At 36.1% G+C, this 23,544-nt stretch overlaps 1 protein-coding gene across 1 annotated transcript in view; it reads right to left on the bottom strand.

Annotated features, from left to right (window-relative positions):
• The window catches only part of LOC123611833 (uncharacterized), an 853,613-nt gene that overhangs the window by 352,520 nt on the left and 477,549 nt on the right, over window positions 1–23,544 (bottom strand). Inside the window, exons 9-10 of the mRNA XM_074366584.1 lie at window positions 15,300–15,453; window positions 12,663–12,705 (exon numbers count right to left, since the gene is read on the bottom strand). The gene's annotated coding sequence lies outside the window, so the exon portion shown is untranslated. The remainder of the gene's footprint in view (window positions 1–12,662; window positions 12,706–15,299; window positions 15,454–23,544) is intronic.

The raw sequence follows: 23,544 nt of genomic DNA, 5'->3' as shown, positions 1-23,544 counted from the left end.
CATAGGCAAAACATTATCTGACATACATTTCAAAAATTTTCTCCTAGAAGAAATAAAAGCAAGAATAAACAAATGGGACCTAATGAAACTTACAAGCTTCTGCACAGCAAAGGAAACCAGAAGTAAAACAAGAAGAAAACCTACGGAATGGGAGAAAATTTTTGCAAGTGAAACCGACAAAGGCTTGATCTCCAGAATATAAAAGCAGCTTATACGACTCAATAAGAAAAAAATAAACAACCCAATCCAAAAATGGGCAGAAGGCCTAAACAAGCAATTCTCCAAGGAAGACATACAAATGATCAAAAAGCACATGAAAAAATGCTCAGTATCACTAATCATCAGAGAAATGCAAATCAAAACTACAATGAGGTATCACCTCACACCAGTCAGAATGGCTGTCATTCAAAAATCCACAAATGACAAATGCTGGAGAGGCTGTGGAGAAAGGGGAATGCTGGTGGGAATGCAGTTTGGTGCAGCCACTATGGAAAACAGCATGGAGATTCCTCAAAAGACTAGGAATAGACTTACCATATGACCCAGGAATCCCACTCCTGGGCTTGTATCCAGAAGGAAATCTACTTCAGGATGGCACCTGCACCCCAATGTTCAAAGCAGCACTATTTACAATAGCCAAAACATGGAAACAGCCTAAATGTCCATCAACAGGTGACTGGATAAAGAAGAGGTGGTATATTTATACAATAGAATACTACTCAGCCATAAAAACTGACAACATAATGCCATTTGCAGCAACATGGATGCTCCTGGAGAATGTCATTCTAAGTGAAGTAAGCCAGAAAGAGAAAGAAAAATACCATATGAGATCACTCATATGTGGAATCTGAAAAACAAAAACAAAAACAAACAAACAAAAACAAAGCGTAAGTACAGGACAGAAATAGACTCACAGACAGAGAATACAGACTTGTGGTTACCAGGGGGGTGGAGGGTGGGAAGGGATAGACTGGGATTTCAAAATTGTAGAATAGATAAACAAGATTACACTGTATAGCACAGGGAAATATACACAAAATGTTATGATAATTCACAGAGAAAAAAATGTGACAATGAGTGTGTGTATGTCCATGAATGACTGAAAAATTGTGCTGAACACTGGAATTTGACACAACATTGTAAAATGATTATAAATCAATAAAAAGTGTTAAAAAAAACAATATGATACAATTTCATACTCATATTAGCAAATATTAAAATGCTAGGTAGCATAAATTGTTGGAGAGATCATTGGAATATGGAAATGTTCATGCAGTACAGATGGTAGTTTAGAATGCACAGCTATTCTGGAGAGCAATCTGACAGTATTCAATCAGGTTAAGTATATAAATACTCTTAAGAACCAGCATTCCTGCTTCTGAGCATATATCCTAGAGAAACTGCCCTTAAGTCCAAAAGGGATGACTATAGCAACATTGCTTATCATGGCAGGAGACTGGGGGCAATTTGGAGGGCCATTACTGGGGAATGAACCAAAAACATGATGGATGCAAACCATGGAATACTAGAAGGCTATGAGAAGCAATGGGCCAAATGTAAATGTAATTTAAATAGTTCATAGAAGCATTGATTGTAAAAATTATAAAATTAAAATGAGACTTATAACAGCTTACAAAAGAAAAATGCATACTATAAAATAACATGTTTTGTCAAGAATACGCAGATACAATAAAAAGATACAAAATAGTTATATTACAATGATTACCTTTTCAGGCTGTTGGTGGAGTAGACAATATGATAAGAAATAGAGATATAAAAGCCTTTATAAATATGCTAAAAGGGCTGTTTTATGTTTCTACAGCTACACACATAACAAATTAACACAAATTTAGCAGTTTAAGACAATGCAAATTAATTATCTCAAATTCCTCTAAGTCCAGACAGGGCTCAAGTGGATTCTCTGCTCCAGGTCTCATAAGATTGAAATCCAGCTGACAGCTGGAGCCAGGGTCTCATCTGAGGCTTAGAGTCCTCTCTCAAGCTAACGTGATTAGTGGCAGATTTAATTTCCTTACAACTGTATAAGCCATGAACTGTACCTTCAAGATCATCAGAAGAGCAACACAATGATGCTTCACTTTTTTTAAAGGGCTTGTCTGATTAGATCAGACCCACCGAGAACAGTGTCCCATCTGATTAATTCAAAGATCAACTGATTAGCAACTTAATGACAGAGTATTAGCCCATTATATTCACTGGTCCTGTCCATGCTCATGAGAATTTAATTAAACAGGGCATGTACATTCTAATTTTACAGTGTAAAATTTCATAATTTTGCAAATAAATATTTTATCAGCTTTATCAAGCAGCTAAAAATGAGTAAAGATATACAATACTTAAACATCATCAATAACTTTGACTTAATGATCATACATAGAACTTAGCATCCAAAAACTGGATTATGAAGAAGAATGTTTAAAAATGTGCAATGAAAATTAAAAACAAAAGGAAAACACTGAAGCTTGCATAGCTTCTATTGATAACAGAAGAAACAGATGATATTAGATACCTATTAACACAACTTTGGTGAAATCTCTCTTAAGTATTATTTAGTTGAATAAGAAAGTAAAAGAAACAGATTATATGGTTTTGAAAAGTACTTTAAGAAACTGTCATTATTATGTGTATGTCTAATAACTATTGAGAGAAATGATTAGAATTAATGATTGAATTTATTTCAATATAAGTGATTTAAAATAAGTTTGATATAAAGTAAACATTGTATTTTTATCTAGTAACAAGAAGAAGGTAGGAAAGAAAAAAAAGAAAAAAGAGTTGAGGGAGAGGTTTTAGAAGCAGTTATGACTGAATTTTGAGCCAGCAGAGCTTACATTGTTTACTAATGCCTTATGTTTACCAATATCTACTTGGTCCCAGTCTTGTACGTATTATTTCTATGTTGCAACGTGATGCTACTATGCACCTCTAATTCCGTATTTCATTAAACCACATAATAACCAGTTCAGGCAGTCCAGGCTTGGAGCATCATAATCAGCTGTTGAGTTGTCTTCCGTGGCCCATGGAGAATAGCTGTCAGTGAGGAGGGGCGTGGCCTTTCTCTAAAAACCTTGGGTATCGTACTGTGATTTCTCGGAAGCACCTAGCAGAGACCTCTCTGACTGCCACAGACCCTCCCAATACCAGGTCCTCGACCCACGCAGCCGGGCAGCTTGTGCTGCAGGTGGTCTTGTTCTAGTCTCACTCTAAGCTATGCAGCAGGTCTAGAAACTGGGCCAGAGCAGCTCACCACAAGTTACTGTTACATGTTGCCTCCCAAATCTCAGGAGACCTACCTACTAACGTGTCTCTGTCTTTACAGTAGGCAGTGTAAAGTGCAACAGGTTTTCTCATCTATAACATGCCCCAAATAACTGAACACTGGAAAGTTCACCCACATCACAGACCCCTGAGCCCTGAGCTTTTTACAAGATAGAAGATCTACCCTCTCAAATTCCTGTTTCTTGGGAAGGAAAGCAATTCACCTGAACAGTAATCTCTTAGGGTTTTATCAAGAGTTCTCACCTCTCACAAATCCTGGAGGCTGATCTGGATGACACAGTTCCCTAGGGGCTGCAATATGCGGATGATTTGCTTCTCCGCTCTGTTTCTCCAGCCTCCTCACAGGAAGACAGCATCCACTTGCTAAAACGTTTAGCCTTAGAGGAATATGAGGTTGCAAAGGAAAGACTGCAGTTTTCCTAAACTCAGGTGTGATATTTATCTAATATCAGAACAAAAACTACACCTAGATCCAGATAGGGTTCATGGTGTCTCCAGATTTCTAAAACCCCAAATGAAGTGCCAACTGTGAGATTTTCTCTGGCTACTAGGTTACTGCTGAAACTGGATTGCAAATTCCTTGCTTATGGCCAAACCCCTGTATGTTTTACTCAACAATAACAACCGCAATCCAATTTCTGAGAAGAACTGAATGACAGCCTTCAAGGCCTTAAAGGAGAGTTTAATGAACCCACCTATCCTTGGGCATCCCAGTTATCAGTTTCCTCTTTCTTTTGTATGTAAAAAGGGAAGGAATGCCCTTGGATTACTCACTCAAAAACACAGGGACCATCATAGACCTATAGGGTATTACAGTCAGCAATTGGACCTTGTATTATAGGGGTACTCGCCTTGTCTTACAGCTGTAGAGTCACTGCTCTTTTCGTTAAGGCCACTGTGAAAACTGCTGTGGAATCCTCTTTAACCATTTTTGTACCTCATGCAGTAGAAGCCCTCCTGAATTCTCACCACACTCAACATTTCTCAGTCAGCTGCCTCAACTCCTATGAAGTCCTTTTATTAACTGCTCCTCACAAAACTCGTTTATGTTGTAATAACCTTAACCCTGCTGTAACCCTACTGTCATTGGTGACCATCTAATGTCTATAATGGTGCTTGTAAGTGCTTAACTGCATAGTGGTTTAAAGAGTTTTTCTCATGCTCTTGCTGACCAGGGTTAGGCTGGAAGGGAGGGAGGCTTGGGTGGTCCACCCAACCCCCTCCCCTTGTGGTGCTGGTGCTGTGATGCTCAGTGCTTTACTTTTGCCCCCAGTGCCCTTCTCCTGACTCCAGTGCCCTCGTCTTGACCTCAGTGCCCTCCTCTTGATCACTTGTGGTTTCCTCGTATCCTGTTGTTTACTCTGACTCATATGGAAAGCTGCCAGAGAGTTTTGAGCAGGGAAAAAATGTGATCAGCTATATGGTTCACAAGGATCACTTTGGATGGCATACACAGAAGAGACTATAAGAGGAAAGCGAGGAGGATGGAAAACCAATTAGCAAGAAGCTACAGTAATCCAGGCAAGAGAAAATGGTGGCATAGAACTAGGATGGCATCCCTGGAAGTAGTGAGAATTGATTCCAGATAGAATTCTGAATGTAGAATCAAACAATTTCCCAAGGCATTGAATGTGGGTTATGAGAAAAAGAGAAGTAAGAGACTCGAAGGTGTTTCGATTAGGCATCTGGAAGAGTTGGAGAAAATGTGCGAGGTAGAAGTTGGGCAGTGAGGCTGAAAAATGAGGTTTGGGTTGTGGATATATTAAATTTGAGGCAGCTATTTAATGCTCTAAATGGAGAAATTGAGTAGGGAATTAGATATAGGAGTTTAGTATTCAGAGAAAATTCCTTGGCTGGCAATTAAAATATGGAAATCTTCAAGGTCATAATAATTTTTAAAAAGCTGAGTCTGGATGAGATCACCTGGAAAGTGACTATAGACAGAGGAGATCGGAGTACTGACGACCAAAACCTGGAGCATTTCAGTGTTGGAAGAGAAGAAAATGCCAGCAAAGATTTTTAAAAAGCAGCACTGAGTTAAGAAGAAATCAAGCAAAAGTAAATGCCCTGAAGCCAAGTGATCAAGTGTGTGAAGAAAAAGAAACTTACCTCTGATGGGGAGTAATGAGATCACAGGATGATAGGGAGTAGCTTTAATGATATTGGTGATGTTTGATTTCATAATCTGGATGGTTTACAGTAGTAATCACTTTATTATTTATTTTAGTTTATAGTATTACTTTGTTATGTAATAAATGTCTCACAATAAATAATGAAAATAATTGTTAAAAATGTGTTGCCAAGGGAAAACATCATGGCACAGGGGAAAAGGGAAACAATTCGTCTGACAGGTTTCTTTAGGAAAAAATCCACCATGGAAGGCAATTACACTGTGAAATGAAGGAAGAAGAGATATTCATTAACAGTTCAACTTGTCCCCAGCTCTGTAAGCTATGTAACAGATATGCTACCCAAAAATGTATTATTTAAACTTAACACAAGACAAATGACTAATTTTCAAACAGTGTACATTTGGCAAAAAAGTTAAATATTCTGTTAGAAAAGCATGATATGTTAGCCATATATAAATAACTAAACTTTCCAAAAGTTTTTTTATGAAACATCCTAAAAAATGTTTACAACTAAAGCTGCAATGCTAATAGAAGAACAACAATCAAAATGAAGCCCTTTGGGTTTATTCATTTATCTTATAAATACACTAGAGGAAAAAACATAATTTCCTCTAAGAAATATAAAACTCATTTTGAAAACTTTTCCCCCTTAAGAAGTAATAATTCATTAGGAACACAACATTTCCAAAGTTTTGTTTCCTTTGTTTAGCATTAAAAACTCCATAAAAAAAAAAATCTTGTGCTTTGAAATCTGCTTCTCCAATGAGAAAATAAAGTAGATGCCAAGATAGAATTTCTGTGCCTGAGTTCATATTCAAAAATGGTAAGAAGTGGTTCTTTTTCCTGACCCATAATTGGAGAAGGGTCATGGCAAGGAGTGCATGCAGAAGGGAGGACCAAACATAGACACCACAAGACAAGGAGATGAACAATAAGATTTACTCCCTTTATTAATAAAGATAAACAGCAAAATACCAGCCAGCAGCCAAATCTCCCTGTCTCTGTCTCTTTTTTTGTCTTCCTTTCGATCTCTCTGTCTCTTTCTCTTACACACACACACACACACTTCTTTCAGCTGTAGCTTCTTGTATTTTTCTTGAAGAATATGATGTAACTGTCTTCCCAGTGATTACATAATTGACCTCCAACAATGTTGGAGATTATTTTCTCTAGTCCTGTTTGAATGTATGTCAAGGGAATCATTTCAGAAGAAGCAGAGAGGTTTCCTGCAGTTCCTGAACAATGTATTGCTAGCCTCCAGCCACATGCAGGAGGTAGAATTAGACTTCCTCTTTGGGATAATTTTCTACATTAAAACTGCCTGGGTGGAGGAGAGGCCTTCACTAATCCCTAGAGATACTATCTTAAGCCTGGTTGGTATATACCTAAATCTGTAAGAGCAACTGATTTGATCCATTCAAAATCCCTGTTGATTTAGTTATTTAAAATGTCAAACTGGTAATTCAACATTATTCTGGCGCCTTCCCCCCAAAATGTATTAGGGGCTTTTCTCTGTGTAATTGTTTTGGAGTCACATACACATAGACTATGAATGGTGATGACATAATTTGACATAATATAATTTTTTTAATGAAGCAGCCCCTTTTGCCCATTGACATACATGCTTACTATTGGAAAATATTATCTAAGTTTCTCTTATCTTCTATTTGAATGGTCCATTTCCCATAGAAATTTCAAATTACATATTATGGGATAAAACTATTCTTGTCATAAAAAGTGAATATTCTTTACTTATGCTTCTATTATGGCAAGATTAATTATTCATATCTCCTTTTAACAGCTTATTCAGTATCATGCAGTCATCATTTTCCAACTAAAATATCTTCTAAATTGATTACTTTCCTTAGCACTCACATTTGTTCAGAGAAATAAAACATTACTATTATCATTTTCATCCAAAGTCTTGCATTACATTACTAACTGCTATAGACAGCTGTGAAGAAGTACCCACATCTACCCAAAAGATTACAGCCTCAAAAGTTTCGTACAATTGCTGCTGAATATAAGCAAAGCTTAGATTCATCTAAATAATAATAAATGTGCAACTTCTTTTATCATCTGAAGACAAAGTATTAATACCCAGTAAGAAATACTGATAAATGTATTAATTCAGTCCTTATTTACAATTCTATAGTGAGCATTTATCATGTAATTTTCTTCTGAAGTATTAATATCTGTTAGTGAATTTCAATGAACTTGAATTTCTATAAATATGCTAGGAGAGATATAATTAAATATATAATAATCATTTGTTTAATGTCTGCCTACCAGACAATAAGAAAAATGTTTGCCTTTATGACTCCTGAGCACTCAATGAATAGTGCTAAATGACTGAATAAATAAATGATTGATTGAACTATTATATATTATAATGTCTGGCTTAAGTAAAAATTTTTACTCACGGATAAAATAGCATTCTATAGCAAAAGCTTACTCTTCAGAACAAGATGATACACAACTTTAAGGCACGTATTTGTTCTAATGACTGTTTCTGCCTCAGTCAAGTGATCCAGATTATGTTTACATAATTTTCAAGATTATCATCAAAATTTTAAAAAGATAATTTTGGGGGAAACTTGAATAGCCCCAAAAATTAACTCCAAAGAGTCAGCCAACTCCAGCATGAAAGATACGAGAAGAGAGAGTTCAAACCTATACTCCCTATAGTACAAGCCAGTAAGGGAGATACTTGAAAGAAATCACTGACCCCAAATCACACTGAGTAGTAATCAACTATTCACCCATTTTTAATATCAGCCCAGCTCTACAAACTATAAGTGCATGCTAGTGTACAAGATTTGTAAATACCCACACACAGTAAATATATGTATATTTTTAACAGAAATGGCTCTGGGTATTCAATCTAGTCTTCCTTCCTTCAACTTTCCTACATGTATGTGAAAAAGACACTCCTTTCTTTACTGTGAAGACCATTCTTATACTCTCTTAGTAGACATACCTCCTAATAATGGTGTGATCTGGACAGCCTAGCAAAAGAGTAAATTAGGAAAAGCACAGGGAGGAAGAGGAGAGGGAAGGAAATAGGCATATTGAGCTCCTACCATATACAATGTATTGTAATAGTTACTTTTATTTATGTAAGTCTGAAAGGAAAGCAGGGAAAGCAACAATTTTCATTCTAGCTCACTATATAAGTAAACTGCTAGGAGCTTTTTCTACTCCACTCCTTTATACTTTGCCTTAGTCTGAAAATAGTTTCATAGGTAGCAGCACAAAGCACGAAATCACAGTGCTGATAAACACAAGCCCACAGGAAGGCAAAGCCAGGGTCCACGCAACAAGAATCAGGATGTGACCATGGAATGTTAATGACAATCCCAGGGTGATTTCTGAGAGCGAATTTAGCTTACAGACAACAGAAATTAGAAAATGCTACCTAAGTTAGGGCAGATTCTAAAGATAGGTGACAAAGACACTGTATAGATAACAAAAAAGTATTTGTAAAGGTGAATCACATGCCAAAGAAAGACACTGCAATTTTTAATTTTAAACAATGAATCCAGCTGTGTTTAGCTGGACTGAATGTATATACCAATAAAATTAAAATATCTTCATGGTATCTTTTAATAAAACTGTACTCATAAAAAAATTCTGGTACACTTTAATAGACAATTGATACAGAAAACTGTCTCCTAAAAATATAGTTATAGAAATACTAAAAAGATTTTTAAATGAGATGAAAATACGCAAAAATAAAGAAATAATACAATAAATTTTTAATAAGCTGAAGGACTTCAATTTTTTGATGGAAAGACATTGCCTAGTACCAAGCATAATTAATGAAAAGGGAGCACACTAAAAATATCGCTTTTTTCTCTTTTTCTAATTTCAAAAATTAAGAAAAATCCTAAATTTGAGTTTCAAAAAAGCATTTCGATTAAAAAATCAAGCCATCCAAGCTATTATCCTCATTTGAAAGTAAATGAATGAAACTCTCATACACACAAGTACTCATGGTAGTATAGAAAACATACTCTTCACATATACTTTCTGAAAGAAATCAAAGATATATCTAACTAAACCAAAAAAAAACCTAGTAAAAATATTTGACGACTAGGAAAAATATATGATAAAATAAATAGTGTTGTAGCATTGAATAATGACACCATATTTAGAGTTACTTTTCAAATTTGAGATTACAACTAGGTATCTAGCAAAATAAGCAATCATATGCACAAGATGATAGGTGGCCAAGGCTTTAGCATATGAATGCCTTAGATTCTAGGTATTAAATTCTGTAAGAAGACAGACCAGATTGGGCCTTCTGAATCTTTCATCAGAGAGGACATCTAGCCTCCTGGTCCAGGAAAGAAGTATCACCTCCTTCTCCTCCCCTTCCCAATGAGCTGGGGTGTTAAAAATCTAAGACTGAAATATCTCTAGTATTATACCCAACTGAGAGAAAATTCAGTATGAAATACAAATATTAATTGGCTCAATGAAAGGTCAACTGTGTGATTCCTTGTTTTAGGGTAAAGCAAAAAGCTTTTCAAGGCACTGGAAGGAACAGGATATTCACCAAGAAGTGAAGCCGCTTGAGAAAATTTATCTACATACACAAAGTAAGGATTTCCCGTTGGTGATTTATTTCCAAATGGAAATAAGAGATTTTGGTAAAGAAAGATAACCTAACAAAATATCTTCTTAAATACAAGATCTTGCCCTGACTCTGAATTATTTTATAACTGGGCTTAAATCAAAACTACTGAAAAAAGATAATTTTACAATATGATTTGGGGAGGTAGTTTATCTCCTAATACAATACTCTTCTAGTTTTCAGGAGGAAAAATCAAAGTTTAATGTACTTATCTAATAATTAAACACAGTGTTTCACAAGATGCTTTCCCATAGCATGTTAATAAATATTCATCAGAAACAGGTGTTTCTTTGGGATTTTACATAGCTATAAATAAGCTAATACAAAGCACACAGTCTTCAAGGCATTTGCAATTCCTTAGTGGAAGCTCTTCACAGAAGAGAAGGACATGTAGCATTTCCAAAATCTATTTGACAAAGAATATTTCCTTGGAAAGATATTAAAATTCCTCAAGTAGTATTCCAGGAAACCCATGTTTCGAAATCCTGTCATAAAAACCTTAAGTATTACACCATCTAAAGCAACAGTTTCTACCATCATTTCAACATAGCAATAAATTACAGCCCTAATCAAAAAGTATTGAAAGTTGTGTCTGTTAGTCCAGTGATGTGCCCAAGTGTCCGAGAAATGGCCTAGCTCAAAAATATTGGTTGAACAATTAACCAAAGAGAATACACAGTAGTAACTCTAATCCCAACCATTTTAGTACTTAAATGAAGATTCATCTTCTATTGAATACTAAATTCATAGGGAACGTAGGCTCTTGGAAATACCATATGTGATTCAGAGCCACGGGCAGGCCCTCCCAAAATATTCCTCAAAAGAACATTGACTATTTTGAATTAATTTTAAACTTAAGAAACAGCTAATGCAAGACGGACATTTTGACCCTCCTCTCTGTTCCCCTGAAAGCAGGAAATGAATCTCTCATGTGAAAGGTGCACTCTCTGCATCTGGAGGTGGAAGGATACCCTTATTACCAGAGACAGGGAATTGGAGCCAAGAAGTATATATAAACAAATCTTGTTACTTCTTTAATTTACTACCCTAAGCCCATACTTTGTTTAGATTCTGTACCAATTAAGCATCCAAACCTAAGGTTCTTTGTCCTGTCAATTCCTTACAAATTTATTGTCTTTGTCTCAAAGTATAAAAGCTGCCTGCTTTGGCCACTTCTTAGGTCCCATTTCTATGAGACCCCCTTGTGCACAAATTAAAAGTTATTTCTTTTTCTCTTGTTAATCTGCCTTATGTCAATTTTATCAGTAGTTCAGCCACAGGAACTCAAGATGAGTAGAGGGAGAAATTTTCCCTCTCCAACATCAGCAACAATATATAATTTTTTAAAGCTGATATCTTACAAGGACACATTGGCTTCAAGGTCTCTGCATTTGCATTTCCCAGTTCATGGAAAGCTTTTCCACCAGACAGCTGCTTGGCCAACTCTCATACTTTCCTTAGATCTTAGAAGTCACTTTGTTGGAGACCTTCCCTGACACACTTACGCAAAATTGTGTCACCCTCCCTACTCTTGACCCGTCTTATATGCTTCACTCTCTTTTGTGCTCTTAACACCACCTGACACATCACTTGCTTCCTGTCACTTCTTTACAAGAACACAAATTTCAGACAGTAAAGACAGTATTTTGTTCAGTCCTCTAATAGTAGGGCCTAGAGTATTGTCAGGTACGCAGAAGATATTTAATAAATATTCATCAAATGATAGGTGAATAAATGAATATATTAAATGTCTGGCAGAGATGCAACTTAGATACAGTTCTTTTTAAGCCCTACATCAATTATGTGTTCAGAAGTGAAAGGGGGAGAAGTTTTAAGAGTGTAACTTCATTAGTTTTATCATTAGTATTCAAAGGATACACAACCAGAAAAATGGGCAAAAAATGTGAAGGAGAATCCAGTGTAGAAGAAATAAAAAATAACACATAAATATGTAAAGACTATCAAATTCAAAAGTAATCAAAGAAATCTATATTCAAATGCCAAAAAAGGGCCTTTACTTTTTATTCCAGAAAAAAAATTTTTTTTGCTAAAATGCAATTTGGGCAAGCCTGCGCTGAAAGGGGCCCTCATGTGCAACTGACGTCCATGTACGCTTGTATAAAATGTATCTAGACAAAGAATTTTAGACAAAAATTTCTCCTAGCTTTTGACACAAAAAGGTGTAGCTTTTGGCTTGGTATTGCCACAAATGGAATTTTACTAGAAAAATATAAAGATGTACCTAAAGATTTATGCCAAGAATTCCCATTATGTCAATATAGTTATAAAACATGTAGCAAAGATACACAATTAGTATTTAGTAACTATATCATAAAATATAGTAGTAAATATATTAGTAAAATAGAACATAATAGTAAATAGTAATACATAATAGCAAATAGCAATAGTGAAACATATAGACCAAAATTAAATGTGCACTAACCAGATGTATTAGTCTGCTCGGGCTGCCATAACACAAATCACAGGTTGGGTGACTTAAACAACAGAAATTTATTTCTCACAGTCATGGAGGCCGGAAGACCAAGATCAAGGTACTGTTAGGGTTGGTTTTCAGTGAAACCTCTCCTTACCTTGCATGATGTCTTCTCTTTCTGTCCTCACATGGTCTTTCCTCTGTGGAGAGAGAGAGAGAGTGATCTCTGATGTCTCTTCCTCATCTTACAAGAACACCAAACCTAAAGAATTAGGACTCACCCTAATAACCTCATTTAACCCTAAATACCTCCTCAAAGGCCCTATTTCAAAATGCAGTCACACTGGAGACTAGGGCTTCACAATATGAACTGGTGGAGGAGGGCAGGGATACAATTCAGTCCCTAAGAGAATAACTAAATAAATCACTATGTGATCTCAGTATGGATTATTAAGCAGCTTATATAAACAAGGGCTTACATTTTCTATGCATAGATATACGATTTTTAAAAAAATTAGTTTAAAAAACATAATAATCTCATTTAAAGTAGCTCATAATACTTTTAAAAACCTAATGTGTAACACATATTTGAAAAAGCTCTATTAAATTGCTTCCTAATCAGTTGGAAAGGACTTCACTTTTATCTCATGTTGTCCTTAACATGTGTGCAAATAAGCTGCAAAAGAGCAAAGTACCATTTAAGTTCATTCATCTGCCTAAAATATATGAACAAAACTATTTTCAGCATTCAAAATAAAGCATGGAAAAGATCTGTGCTGGCATGCTGTCAAACAATAGGACCGAAAGAAATTTACACAGCTAAGCCTTTCAATACCTTCCTGCATTGGTCTGATATAAAACCAAGAGCTATAAGCTTAACATATCAATATATTTAAATAATATTTACATCAGAGAATTGGCACTGTAATAAATCATACTATCCCTCATGGCTTTTTGTCAAAGCATTTGCTTCACATGCAACATTGAGATCAGAAAAGGGAAATGTGACCACATCCCCTTCACTTAGAAAATACATGACATTAGTAAACATCTCCCTAGGATTAACAGACAGCAACCCAGATAATACAAGGAAGGTAATTCATCTGTCCCTAAAGGTTTCCGATTTCTTTTGTTTAATTTACTATCTTTGCAGCTTAAGGGTCCCTGTCTCAGATCAGGTAAGTCTGAATGAATTGTAAACTTGGAACCCTCCATTTGTTAAATCAGGGTTCTGGCAAAAGTACCACATGAGATACTTTGGTCCTTACAGTCAGCACCCAGACTTACTGTGCCAGGGACAGGCAGTCCCCGAGCCTTAGAGAGAAAGGGATGTGGAGATTATGTAGTCTAGAGTAAGACTGATGGCCATAAAGCAGTCTGTCTACAGTGAAAAGAGGAGAAAAAAAAGTTTCCTCTAGTGTTTGGATGAAATAAAGAAATATTCATCTGAAGAGGCAAGGCTAAAATTTTTAAATAAGAACACAAACCTGTCTAAGTAATAATATGAAATATATGACAGATATTGGCCTTCATTAACAAAGTTAAATTCATAAAAGATTCTTTGTAAAACCTAATTACTTAAATGTTAAAGTCACAAAGCAGCAGATAGATAACATTTTGAATACTTTTATTACTATTACCGGCATTAGTTCAAATCATGGAATTGGCAGAAATGTTTAAATAAAACCAAACATGTGCTTTTTTATTATGTTGTGCACAAGTTGTTATAAACATACGTTCACACACAGACACACAAAAAGCAAGTTATCTTTATCTTTTCCTGCTTAACTGAGATTTTTCTGAAATTAGGGAAATAATGTTTTAATGATGGGAGATATTTGTGCCTCAGTGAGGCCAGTGCTAAATAATATCACATTTTTATTGCAGTGAATAGTATATCATTTGTAAAGAAAGATTACTTATTTATGTATTTATTCATTATTACATACAATATATTACATACAAATATATTACTGAGTGCCTACACTAGGTTAGGCAATAGAGATTAAATCATGAAACAGGCATATATGATCACTATCCTCAAAGAGTTAAGTCTTAAATTCATGGGACTGAGTGAAAATTAACTATCTTACAATACATTCAGAAATTCAAAATAGTCTCAAATAAGACCTCAACAGAGTATTTATGAAACATTAAAATCAAATTGTACAGTGCATATAAAAAAAAATTTAGCAAAGATAGTCAAGAAAATATTGCCCCATCAGCTATTAAAACAAAAATAGTAAATGAAATAGTATGAATTGGCACAGGATTTGACAAAGACATAAATGTAGCAGAGTAAAGATTTCATTAAAAAAGTCATATATAGAGAGCTTTAGTCTAAATAAACATGGCATTGACACCAGCAAGGAGAGTACAGCTCATTTAATAAATGACTTGGGTAAGATCGTTCTCCAGGACATTAGTCTGCCATCTTCTCAGTTTGCTGTCTTTCCAAATAAAGTTTCTATTCCTTACTCCAACACCTTGTCTCTCGATTAACTGGCCTGTCATGTGGCAAGCAAAACGAGTTTGGACTTGCTAACATGATCACAGTATTTTTGATAGCTTCCTTGTTACTTAATATGTCAAAATGTTCCAGATTTATTTGTTACATTACTTACCCTAAAATCAACTATCTATCCAGGAAGCCCTGGCCCCTTTTAATGAGAAGTAATATTTCAAGTTTACGGTCTGTGTACAAGGCCTCCTCATTGCTACTGGTTTGGTCATTGTTTCCTTTTCAGTGGACAGAATAGGATACAGATAAAATAGATACTGATAAATAAAATACCTCATGAGCTAATATTTCCAATTCAAATGCAGGACTTCAGGGTTCTTGCTTAAATTCATCTGTATTTCTTCATCTCCTTTCTTCTATACTGAGGATCATGATTCTCAAGAACACAGATGATGAAACTAGGATATCTCATAATTTTTGTTTCATTCTGTAAAAAAAATACAAATGTTTCAGAAATAATATTAATAGTACAACCACTGATTATGAATAATTGTAGTTATACTTTTTGCATATGCCATCCCCACTCTTCCATTTTTATCTTATATTCATATTGTTGAATCATATATTTACTATATATTATATATTATAATGCTCTTCTCTTTATATTCTCATTTAAGCTTAGTTTTACTAAGAATCATATATGGTTATCTCCAGTCTTATATCAATGTCTCAATTCATTCTGATACTCTGAAATTCATTTTGTAGTAAATTTCTTAGAAATAATTATGAAAATAATGCTCTGTATCTTGAATAGTGACAACAATGTATATGTTTCCTTTTTATTCGAAGAGTAGTTTATCTGGCTAAAAATTCTTTTCTCACATATTCTTTCTCTAAATATCCTAAATATACTACTATATTTTCTTTGGCATAAAAAGTTGCTATCAGAAAGACTGATGCTGATTCCATTTTATTTTTCTTCTAAGTCACATGGACTTTTTCTCAGGAGATACCCAAATAATTTCTTTTCCTTTTCTTACTTATGCCAGTAAATGTACTAGAATATACCTTTGTGTCAGTCATTTTAGGTCAATACTCTCAGATACATGGTGTGCTCCCTTAGTTCTTTTAATACGTATTTTCATTGATTTAATTTCATTAAGAGATTCTTGAGTCATAGTTTTTAGTGTTTGCTATATATTCTCTTTGATTTTCTTCTTTAGGGACTCCTATTTTCCATATGTTGCATTAGTTGTTGCTGTATTAATTTCAAATGGTTGTTGTAACAAATTACCATAAAGTTAGTGCCTTAAAACAGCAGTTTTTTCTCTCATAATTTTGAAGAGCATAAGCCCTAAATCTGTATCACTGGATTAAAATCAAGGTGTTAACACGACCATCCACCCTCCCTCTAGAGGCTCTAACGGAGAATCCTCTCCTTGCCTCTTTTAGCTTCTAGTGCCTGCCAGCATGCCTTTGTTTGTGTCTGTATCACTCCAGTCTCTACCTTCATCTTCATCACATGGCATTCTCTTCTATGTGTCATCAAATATCCCCCCCTGTCTCCCTCTTAGGATACATGTGGTTGAATTTAGGATTTACCCTGATAATCCTGGATAATCTCCCCATTTCAAGGCCTTTAAATTAATCACATTTGCAAAAGCCCTGTTTCCATATCAGATAACATTTATAGGTTCCAGGGTAGAATCTGATATCTTTTTTTGGGGGGGGGGGGTGAGGAGAGAGAAGCAAGGGCATTATTCACCTATTACACTTGTCTTTAACATCTGTTTCTTCTTGTATTTCTTCTAATTTAGTCTTTATTTCTGAAGTTTTTTTCCTTTTGTTTCTAATTTTACATGAATTCTTTTCCCCCTTTCTGAAGGTTTCTAATTCTGATTTATATTGTCCTTTAATGTTTTTAATTATTTTTCCTAATGTCTTTTGGCTCATTTAAAAATAATATGTTACAGTTTTGATCTGCTTTTTGAACAAACTTTTCTGGCAGAATTTAATCTCTGTAGGAATACTCATTTCTCCTTAAATTCATTTATCCTATGGCAATTCTATCTGAAATTTGATAATTTTCCGTATCTCTTTTTTGGGTACATTTTATTTTTTCTATACTTTTAGGAGACTTGGTTCAGAAATTTTTCTAATGTCACAAAGCCCTCTTTCTCTTGTTTTTGTAGTGTTAAAAATATGGCACCTTGTTTTCTGAGATTCTCTGCTGCTTTTGTCCTAACTTCTAATTATATTTCCTTTTTAAATTCTGTTTCTGTTGATTTGCATTCCATTGTCAGTATTGTCCCCTCAGGATAGAGCCCTATCTTGAAAGAGAGTCCTGGAGTATCAGTTTCAAAAGTTATATTATGATTAAGTCCATGAAAATATAGTAGAAGTTACAAATAGTAACTAGGGTGGGTTTGGGATGGTATTACTAAAGCTAGGCTGATCAGAGAATGCTTCATTTAGAAAGTAATCATTGAGCTGAAACTGGAGCCATAAGAATATTCATAAAGAAAGTGGAGTATAATCATAAACAGCAAGGATTTTAGAGCCAGACTCTTGGGTTAGAGACCTTGCTGTGTAATTTCCTAGATGCGGAACCCTGGGGAAGTTACTTAACCTCTTCGTGCCTCAGTTTCCTAATTTATACTACAATAATAATCATAATACTCACCTGATAGGCTTGTTGTTAAAATTAAGTTAATACGTATCAAAAACACTCCAGAGGAAATAGATTCTGAGGCAGGAAAGGATTTGATGTTACAAGAAAATTCGAGGGCAGTGACTGCAAGGAAGGATGCCATGAGTTAAAAGATCTGAATGAGGACCCAAAGCACCTTAAGGTAGTGCAGGGACAGAAACTCGCTACCCAAATTCATCTTCAAAAGAGGATTCCCTGCCCTGTTGCAAGAAAGTGATAGATTCTAGCTGTAAGCAGCCTCATATCCACTTCACCTTTTAAGCTAATGGCATGCTTTCCTTGTGGCGACCTCAGCCAGTGACTGAGCAAGACTCTAGTACAAGACTTGGCCGCCATGTCCCCCCACTGCAGGACTCCTTTAGGAGCAACTGTAGCTCCACAGCAAGCTATGGAGGGGTGCAGAGACATTTTTAGATCTGCAGTGTCCTTTCATTGCTATCTCTGCCAAATCCTGCTCTCTCCCTTTCAAAGATGTTTCTCCACAAAATCCTTAGCATTTTAAACTCTATCTCTGCAAGGACCCAACTGATACAAAGACCATAGTAATTGGTTTATATTTTAATCTAAATACAATGGAAGTCATTGATGGTGAAATGATCTCTTGTGTGGAGAACGAATTTTAAGAGGGAAAGAGTACAAGCAAGAAGACCACTTAAGGGGCTACTGAAGGGCCCAACGAAACAACAACACAGACTTATGCTGTGGCAAAAGAGATGGAGAGAAGTATTTATATTAAATACACATTTTGAAGCTAAAATCAATAGAACTTGTTATTGGTTTGGATGTGAAGATCCAGGAAAGCATGGTAACAAGGCTGACTGTTTTTTGTCTTGAGACTGGGTGAATTGAGACCAAAAAAAAAAAAAAGGAACAACTTTGAAAAGCAGGAGAAATCAAGAGTTCTATTTAGACTTGTAAATTGGAATGCCTGTTAGACATTAAAGTGGCAGTATCAGGTGGGCACCTGGATAGATACTTAAGCAGAAATGAAACAGAGCAGGACCCTATGGGGCCTTCCCAACCCCACCCATGTCCTCCTCCTGCCTATTGTCTGTAGAGAAACTTTACTCAAAGAATAAGGTCAATCAGAGAAAAGAAAATACAGAAACAAAGGGAAATAATCAAGCAAAACAAAATAGTAACAGTTTAGTCATTGAGCAAAGTCAAAGATCTTCAGTTCCTCCTCAAGGGCTATAGACAATATTCTGAGCCATATCTTTCCAGCTGTTTTATAGATACTGAAACCCCAACCAGGGAGAAGAAGTTGACTACATAATGAACACACTGTAGCCATGACATAAGCCACCAACTCTGAGAACTGGCCTCAAAGAAATGGGGACAAACCAACCCCGGAACTGAAGATTAACTGTACTTAAAACAATCAAGATGACACTGATCAGACCACCACATGACAAACTTCAAGCTAACTGTCAGAGCCAACTGCGCTGTTCTGCATTAAGCCCACCCTGGCCTGTACATTCCCGAAACTCCCCTTTAAAAGCTCTTGCCCACTAATCTGCAGAGATGGAGGAGTTGGCCCTTCCCCTACCCCCATCTTTGAAAGTTGGCCTCTGGAATAAAGCAAACTTCCCTTTCTACCAATATGTGCCTCTCTTTGTATTGGCTTTCAAGTAGCAGCAAGCAGTCAGACCTGAGTTTTTGGTAACAGACATATCAATGTAAAAGAGAGCTGTTTTGTAAGTTTGTTTGCTGGTTTTTTTCCCTTAGTGTGAAACCAGCATTTGAGCATTATTTACTAGCATTTGATGTTATTTATGAAAATGATTGCTTCAATTATGCTCAAATCTCTAGTGACATATTTTTGACAAGGCAAGGGTAATTTTGACAATTTCTCTTACAGTAAGTTTTAAAATTGATAAATCAATTTAAATTCAATTGATCTCCCATCAGGAAACAAATGGCTTATAATTTTTTCATCTCAGTGGTAATTAATGCTAATTTCTACTTCTAAATCACTAAAAGGAGCTTCCATTTAATTCTAGACAATTTGACTTGATAATATGATAACATATACTGAGTTATTGTATAGTCACAGTCTCACATGAAATGAATAATGGACTAGAAGAGAAACAACCTTTTAAAAATTACTTCTGAAAGAATTAATTGCATTCTATCACACAAGCAATAATAGCAGATATTTTAAGAACTCTAAAACAGGCACTAAGTTTTTTAGTTTAATTAATCATGAGAGCTTTTTTATTGTTAATTATATCTAATGACTATTATCGACTTTAAGAATAAGACAAACTTAATATTTAATTCAATCCAAAATATTTGAGTGCCTACTGTATTTGAGGTACAAATAAATGGATATAAAACACAACTCTTGCTATGACAGATTTCAGCTTAGTGGGGAGCTACACATGGACAAATAATCCCATAAACAGTTATTTTTCATTGTAATTAAAATCTTTCTGTTGGGAAAAATACAGAGTGCTAATCTAGTTTTGGGTGTGTGTGTGATGATTTCTCTTTCCTTTTTCTTTGCTTTCGCTGGGATTTTAAGTATGAATAGGGGGTAGAGGTGATACTGAATAGGTCCATGGTGACCTGTTCATAGCCTTATGGGATATATATATGCCTGTCTGTTACCATCTTTGAAAAACAAAAAAAAAAAAAAAGAAGAAATAGATTTTATCTTAAGCCTCCTCTCCCTCAAAAAAGAAATAATTCAAAGAATACTGGATGACAGAATGGAAGGAAAAGCTGAAGATCTTGTTCTCATCAAGTACTGGAACTGTTTTGGTTTTCTAAGAAAGTACCACAGCTGAGAGGCTTAAACAACAGACATGTGTTGTCTTACGGTTCTGGGGGCTGGAAGTTTGAGATCAAGGTTTCAGCAGGGCTGCTTCCTTCTGCAGGCTGTGAAGCAGAATCTGCTCCAGGTCTCTCTTCTAGCTTCGGGTGGTTTGCTGGCAATCAGTTGTGTTCTTTGGCTCCTGCTGTGTCACCCCAATCTCTGCCTCCATCTTCACATGACACCTCTGTTTGCATGTCTGTGTCCAAACTCCCCCTTTTTTATCAGGACACCAGTGATATTGAAATATAGGGGTCTACCCTACTCCATATGACCTCATCTTAACTAATTACATCTGCAATGACCCTTTTTCTAAATCAGGTCATATTCCTAGGTCTACTCTCTGTTTTTCCTTTTGTCAGTTTACTGCCACATCCTGGGCTCTGCCACCATGAGATTCTCCATCTTTGCTAAAATCTGAGCCCATTTCAATGGCATGCCCTTTTGTAACTGAGTGGAACTTTATGGGGCCTTCCCAGGACAGACCCCTCCCCATATCCTCTGCTTTAGCTCCTCTCTGAGGCACCTAGATAATAATGTCTGAGGCACATTCCTGAGTTGTTCTACAGATGCTAAAACCCCACCAAATGGAAGACGTTAACTACCTGATGACCTGGAGCATGTAGCCCCCAGACCTACTGGCACCTAAGGATTGGTAATGTCAATCACTGTGACACTGCCCTGTTACGTCACCATCAACCAATCAGAGAATTGTGCACAAGCTGACCACACACCCTGGGACACCCCTCCCTCACTTTACCTTTAAAATTGCTTTGCTGAAACCCATTGGGGAGTTTGGGCTTTTTGAGCATTAGCTGTCCCAGACTCTTTACAATGAACACTGCACTTTCCTTCACCACAAACCAGGGTCAAAAATTGACTTTATTACATGTGGGTATGCAGACCCAAGTTTGGTTCAGTAACACTGTCACCAGTATCCCAGGCCTAGAGTCACTAAAAATCCTTTTTTTACAGATTCTTCATCAACCCATTGTCCGAGGCCTCTCTGGGTGAAGAGGTGGGATGTAGGGCAAATTTAATCCAGAGTTCTATTATTCAAAGTCTCTATTCCTTCTGTTTCAACAGGGATCACAAAATCAAATTTAAACAAGTACAGTCGACTGGAATGCAGCTGCTATAGACAAGTGATGCACCTATAGAAAAATGAAGCACACCTGCCCCATCTTAAGCAGACAGCAGCAAATTGTTGCCACAGAGGAATATGAGTTCACTGTTGCCAGATCTTTTAAAAGGAGGGTGGAAATAAAAGTTTGTAAGTAGGTTTCTTGGCATATAAATCAACTGCTCTAAAAACACTGTAGGGGCCAAGACTATAAGGGCCAAACAAAGCATGTCAACAGGCTGGATCCAAGCTGGAGGCTGCCAGACTGCAACCTCTGTTCTGAATGATGCACAGGGATTCCTGGCCAATTCCTGTCTTTTAGCACGGGCCAAATTTGAATTCAGGTCTTTTATTATTCAACCCAGAAATCATTAGACTCACAGCTCTAGCTCTGGCTAATCCATTCAATTCAGAATCTCAAGAAAGTGTAGCTGTACCAACAAACACAGTGTAATTACAATTTTCTTGAACCTGCCTTAGTTCTTATACCCTCTAAACCAACTTCCTTAATTTTTTCAGATTTCTGATTCATCCAATTAGCAAATGTTTCAAGTTTGTCTGTGTGTCACCTTTCATTCCCTCCTCTGACTGCATTTCAATGTCCTGGCAACGAGGAGTTTGGATTCTGGCTACTAATAAGCAACAGCAAGGGGCATGAAGGGAACTGGCAGCTTCCTCCAGTCAGCAGATGAGGATTTTCTCTAGTGAACAACATGCCTACAGGGAGTTTCAGATGACTTCCAATTTGACACACTCCATATCCAGATCCTCTAAATCTCCCTAGATGTTTTTTTCTCATAGTCAAATCTTGATCAGTTATTGTTTAGTTCCCTAACTTTCATACAAGAGACCTGATGGGATTGTGAATTCAACTGACATGATAATTCAGCAGTCTTCAGCATCAATCATCAATGAGTGACTTCAGCACTTCTGCCATAAAAAGAAAGAACGTCTTTCAGCAGAGTCAGAGCCCCTGGGTTTCATTCCATGATATGAGGTCACAATTTAGTGATTTGAGTTTTTCATCCTCTTACTTTAAGTTATCCAGTGCTATCAGAAGTACTCACCATACACAACGGCCCTAAAATTTATACTCTTTTAAAAATTATTCCATGGTGGCAGCTGCTTGGATCCAAGAGCTTCACTCTCATGGTTCCATTTTGTTTCGTGGGCTTTTAGTTCCCCTTCCCAGAATGTGAGTTGGAATCTCCCTGTCTCAGAATACCAAATTCCATTTCCAAGAGAATAGTATAGTCAGTTAATTCATTCAATACAATTTTTGTATTAATTAGGCTTCCTTGGTTGCAAGAGATAGTGGCCAAGTTAGTTTAATACTGATGGAGACAAAGAACCCTAGTGAATTCTAGATTTTAGTTCTAAAAGTATAACTCAAGTGATCAAAACGTAAACATCTTTATTTCACCATAATAGAATTTAACTGATTCATAAGCTCCTATTTCTTCTGATTCTTTTTTTCTTTCAGAGGCGGTGAATAAACTTTAAAGATATAAAGTGCATTACCTTTTAGAATCATCTTTTTGATCAAGTACTCAGTCAAATTCAAAGTTCTTGCCCTGTGCCCTTTCCTCCCTTCTCCATGCTCGGGGCAGTCTAATGTCCGGGAGGGTGTCAAGTAATTATACATATTGAAGGCCCTCAGACCTTCTACATCCTCCAATCATTGTATAGCTCGTCCTGCCTGATTTTTGTTGCTTGGAGTGATCCTCAATCGCTGCTGTATATAGTCTCTGCCATGCCTAACTTGTACAATATAACCATCCAACTTCAAACCCCAGTTTCTTCCAGACCAAAATCTGAGAAAGGCAGAAAGTAAGTCCCTTACTAATTCTAAATATCTGCCATAACACCTCAGACTCCCTCTATATGAGATATTCTGGTGTCCAGTGCATATCCTTAAAGCCTCACC

Source organism: Camelus bactrianus, chromosome 6 (genome assembly GCF_048773025.1).
Source record: "Camelus bactrianus isolate YW-2024 breed Bactrian camel chromosome 6, ASM4877302v1, whole genome shotgun sequence".
In the NCBI taxonomy this organism is placed as follows: domain Eukaryota; kingdom Metazoa; phylum Chordata; class Mammalia; order Artiodactyla; family Camelidae; genus Camelus; species Camelus bactrianus.
This window is presented reverse-complemented; position numbering and strand designations above follow the sequence as displayed.